Genomic DNA, 5,000 nt, shown 5'->3' with positions numbered 1-5,000 from the left:
CCAGACAAATCGCTCCACCAACTAAGAACGGCCATGCACCACCACCCACCGAATCAAGAAAGAGCTATCAATCTGTCAATCCTTCCGGTGTCCGGGCCTGGTGAGGTTTCCCGTGTTGAGTCAAATTAAGCCGCAGGCTCCACTCCTGGTGGTGCCCTTCCGTCAATTCCTTTAAGTTTCAGCTTTGCAACCATACTTCCCCCGGAACCCAAAAGCTTTGGTTTCCCGGAGGCTGCCCGCCGAGTCATCGGAGGAACTGCGGCGGATCGCTGGCTGGCATCGTTTATGGTTAGAACTAGGGCGGTATCTGATCGCCTTCGAACCTCTAACTTTCGTTCTTGATTAATGAAAACATACTTGGCAAATGCTTTCGCTTCTGTTCGTCTTGCGACGATCCAAGAATTTCACCTCTAACGTCGCAATACGAATGCCCCCGCCTGTCCCTATTAATCATTACCTCGGGTTCCGAAAACCAACAAAATAGAACCGAGGTCCTATTCCATTATTCCATGCACACAGTATTCAGGCGGGCTTGCCTGCTTTAAGCACTCTAATTTGTTCAAAGTAAACGTGCCGGCCCACCCAGACACTCAATAAAGAGCACCTTGGTAGGATTTCAACGGGGTCCGCCTCGGGACGCACGAACACGCACGAGGCGGTCGCACGCCTTCGGCTCGCCCCACCGGCAGGACGTCCCACGATACATGCCAGTTAAACACCGACGGGCGGTGAACCAACAGCGTGGGACACAAATCCAACTACGAGCTTTTTAACCGCAACAACTTTAATATACGCTATTGGAGCTGGAATTACCGCGGCTGCTGGCACCAGACTTGCCCTCCAATAGATACTCGTTAAAGGATTTAAAGTGTACTCATTCCGATTACGGGGCCTCGGATGAGTCCCGTATCGTTATTTTTCGTCACTACCTCCCCGTGCCGGGAGTGGGTAATTTGCGCGCCTGCTGCCTTCCTTGGATGTGGTAGCCGTTTCTCAGGCTCCCTCTCCGGAATCGAACCCTGATTCCCCGTTACCCGTTACAACCATGGTAGGCGCAGAACCTACCATCGACAGTTGATAAGGCAGACATTTGAAAGATGCGTCGCCGGTACGAGGACCGTGCGATCAGCCCAAAGTTATTCAGAGTCACCAAGGCAAACGGACCGGACGAGCCGACCGATTGGTTTTGATCTAATAAAAGCGTCCCTTCCATCTCTGGTCGGGACTCTGTTTGCATGTATTAGCTCTAGAATTACCACAGTTATCCAAGTAACGTGGGTACGATCTAAGGAACCATAACTGATTTAATGAGCCATTCGCGGTTTCACCTTAATGCGGCTTGTACTGAGACATGCATGGCTTAATCTTTGAGACAAGCATATGACTACTGGCAGGATCAACCAGGGAGCTGCGTCAACTAGAGCTGAGCAGCCGGCCGCCCGGGAGTGTGTCCCGGGGGCCCGCGCGAACACGCAAGCGTCCGCTCAATTATTCTGCAAACAGGAGGAGGCTGGGCTCCCCTGCACAATACACCTCGAAACCCTCTCAGGTCCCGGCGGCGCGCAGCGCCGTCCTAAGTACTTGGTCGGGTTCGAGAGAGGCGCAATCGCCCGGAGTTAGGCGAGTAGACGCTTTAGGTGCGACCACCCGTGCTCCCAACTGAGCTTGCCGCTGCCGACAGAGGCCCGGGAGCGTGCTGTCGTGGCATTGCCGGCGGGAGACAACACGCGCCACCTACGGTGACCGGCAGCTCCAACGCCAGCGCCACAGAAGGGCAAAGGCCCCACGTGGGTGCCGAAGCGAACTCTCCCAGCACAGCGCACGTGCCAACACGTCCGCACAACTGCGATACAAACCACCAGCGAGAACCGCTGGGGCGACCGAGCAGCAGACGGCGTCGCGGCGCCGAGTGCCGGGCGGCGGCGCATCCTCAACGCACACAGTCCTCAATCGGACCAGCACACTGCAGATGTCCACCGCGCTTCGCACCGGGTCCGCGAGGACCCACTTTGGCTGCACGGCGCCGCGCGCAGGGTGCCCCGGCGCGCAGCTGCGCCGCCTGCCGCGTCCGTCGGCCGGCGCGCCTGCCACTGGGCGCCCCCACCAGCCGGCTGTAGCGCGTGCGCCCACGCACCGCGCGGCCAGCACGCCGGGCGGCCCCCCCTCACCGGCCGGGGACAGTCCCACCCACCCACAGCCGCGTATCGCTTCACACCCAGATTCACATTCACGTTCGTTGGTATGGTGGGGACCGCTTCGTAGCTGTACCGATCGTTGCCCTCACAGATGTACCTCCAGCAAGATCAACCGCACCACAACGGGTTACCAGTTGTTCATTTGCGTAACGTCACCAGTAAACGTACACGTCCATCCCCGTTTGCAAAGTCAACTATTATTGCATGCCTGCCTGTCAGGTGTCAAGACACACTACATTCGCTCACATCCACGCAACAAAATGTGCCCGACTAGAGGGCACGTGGAAGGTGCCCCCGTACATATGCGATCTCCATTGCGCGACCAACTGTCAACCGGCCTCTGTAGCATGTCGCAGATGTGGAACGCGGGGCACCGTGCTATCACATTGTGTGAGAAGAGACTACTACGTCTGCATACACGCGCCACTACATGAACAGACGGCTCATGCTGATCGCCATCCACTGCGTCCATTACTCCCACACGTCTCTATGGCGTACCACACTGCAATGCAGCTGTTATGGGGAGATGACACATAGCTGTGTACACAACATTCTGAGCCGGTTGCGGTTGGACAACAATACATTAATGTAACGTGTCATATGCCAATTACAGAGCAGGGTAAGGCACAACGTGGGTTAGGTTAAGGCACAACGTGGGTTAGGTTAAGGCACAACGTGGGTTAGGTTAAGGCACAACGTGGGTTAGGTTAAGGCACAACGTGGGTTAGGTTAAGGCACAACGTGGGTTAGGTTAAGGCACAACGTGGGTTAGGTTAAGGCACAACGTGGGTTAGGTTAAGGCACAACGTGGGTTAGGTTAAGGCACAACGTGGGTTAGGTTAAGCCACAACGTGGGTTAGGTTAAGCCACAACGTGGGTTAGGTTAAGCCACAACGTGGGTTAGGTTAAGCCACAACGTGGGTTAGGTTAAGCCACAACGTGGGTTAGGTTAAGCCACAACGTGGGTTAGGTTAAGCCACAACGTGGGTTAGGTTAAGGCACAACGTGGGTTAGGTTAAGGCACAACGTGGGTTAGGTTAAGGCACAACGTGGGTTAGGTTAAGGCACAACGTGGGTTAGGTTAAGGCACAACGTGGGTTAGGTTAAGCCACAACGTGGGTTAGGTTAAGCCACAACGTGGGTTAGGTTAAGCCACAACGTGGGTTAGGTTAAGCCACAACGTGGGTTAGGTTAAGCCACAACGTGGGTTAGGTTAAGCCACAACGTGGGTTAGGTTAAGCCACAACGTGGGTTAGGTTAAGCCACAACGTGGGTTAGGTTAAGCCACAACGTGGGTTAGGTTAAGCCACAACGTGGGTTAGGTTAAGCCACAACGTGGGTTAGGTTAAGCCACAACGTGGGTTAGGTTAAGCCACAACGTGGGTTAGGTTAAGCCACAACGTGGGTTAGGTTAAGCCACAACGTGGGTTAGGTTAAGCCACAACGTGGGTTAGGTTAAGCCACAACGTGGGTTAGGTTAAGCCACAACGTGGGTTAGGTTAAGGCACAACGTGGGTTAGGTTAAGGCACAACGTGGGTTAGGTTAAGGCACAACATGGGGGTAGATTGCGGTACAAATTGCGTTACATTGCGGTGCAAATTGCGTTACATTGCGGTGCAAATTGCGTTACATTGCGGTGCAAATTGCGTTACATTGCGGTGCAAATTGCGTTACATTGCGGTGCAAATTGAGTTACATTGCGGTGCAAATTGAGTTACATTGCGGTGCAAATTGAGTTACATTGCGGTGCAAATTGAGTTACATTGCGGTGCAAATTGAGTTACATTGCGGTGCAAATTGAGTTACATTGCGGTGCAAATTGAGGTAGGTTAAGGTGCAACACAGGTTAGGTTAAGGTGACATAGGTTAGGTTAAGGTGACATAGGTTAGGTTAAGGTGACATAGGTTAGGTTAAGGTGACATAGGTTAGGTTAAGGTGACATAGGTTAGGTTAAGGTGACATAGGTTAGGTTAAGGTGACATAGGTTAGGTTAAGGTGACATAGGTTAGGTTAAGGTGACATAGGTTAGGTTAAGGTGACATAGGTTAGGTTAAGGTGACATAGGTTAGGTTAAGGTACAAACTGGGTTGTGTTATGGTACACATTGCGTTGTAGTACAGTACACGTTAGGTTTGGGTACGGTACACAATGTGGTATGGGATGGCGTGTTGTGGGGGGGGGGGGGGGTGAGGTTCGTTGATATCGACCGTAGGACGTGGATGCCCGAGGCAGCGTCAGTGTGTCAAAGGAGTTATGTCACGTCGGGATGCGCTTTCCGCCAGTGAGAGGGGGGGGCGAGCCGTGTCTGTGGTTGCGGCAGACCTGTGTGTTTCATTCCTGCCAGTGTGTTTGTGCTGTAAGACGAGGCAGTGTGGTGATGTTGGGTGCACCCCTGTGTAGGACATGTGTGGGTGTTGGTGGCTTATCTGAGCAATTGTGGTTGTCGGACGAGTGGGATATTCTGTTTTATGATTGGACCTCCTGGCCTGGTTATCATAGTCTGGTTGGTGTACTGTGGCGGATAGGATGCACCGGACGTTGGTCCATGCCGGTGCTTAATTATTGTATCTGTGTTTGTTACAGGCAGAGAGTAGTGTGTGATAGAGTGTGTGGGTGATAGAGTGTGCGGGTGACGTGTGGTTCGTTTTGTTTGCACAGACGTTCAGCATGTATAGGGGCATTTGCGTATTTGATCTATCTATGTGGGCCTGCATAGTTTACTGAGCAGTGCTGCGAGGTGACTGAACTACGAGCGACGTACTCATTTACAGCGGAATGGTTGCCTTCTACCAAAGATGGAGTA

General features: G+C 53.2%; 1 non-coding gene across 1 annotated transcript in view; it reads right to left on the bottom strand.

Annotated features, from left to right (window-relative positions):
- LOC126148640 (small subunit ribosomal RNA) overlaps positions 1–1,407 on the bottom strand; it is a 1,909-nt gene extending 502 nt beyond the window's left edge. The window contains exon 1 of the ribosomal RNA XR_007530615.1: positions 1–1,407. This exon is cut by the window's left edge and continues 502 nt beyond it. This is a non-coding gene — a ribosomal RNA (small subunit ribosomal RNA).
- Between the last annotated feature and the right edge of the window lie 3,593 nt (positions 1,408–5,000).

This window comes from Schistocerca cancellata, unplaced genomic scaffold, assembly GCF_023864275.1.
Source record: "Schistocerca cancellata isolate TAMUIC-IGC-003103 unplaced genomic scaffold, iqSchCanc2.1 HiC_scaffold_891, whole genome shotgun sequence".
NCBI classification, from domain to species: Eukaryota; Metazoa; Arthropoda; class Insecta; order Orthoptera; family Acrididae; genus Schistocerca; species Schistocerca cancellata.
The sequence above is the reverse complement of the archived record's forward strand: the minus strand, read 5'-3'. Positions and strand labels throughout refer to the sequence as shown.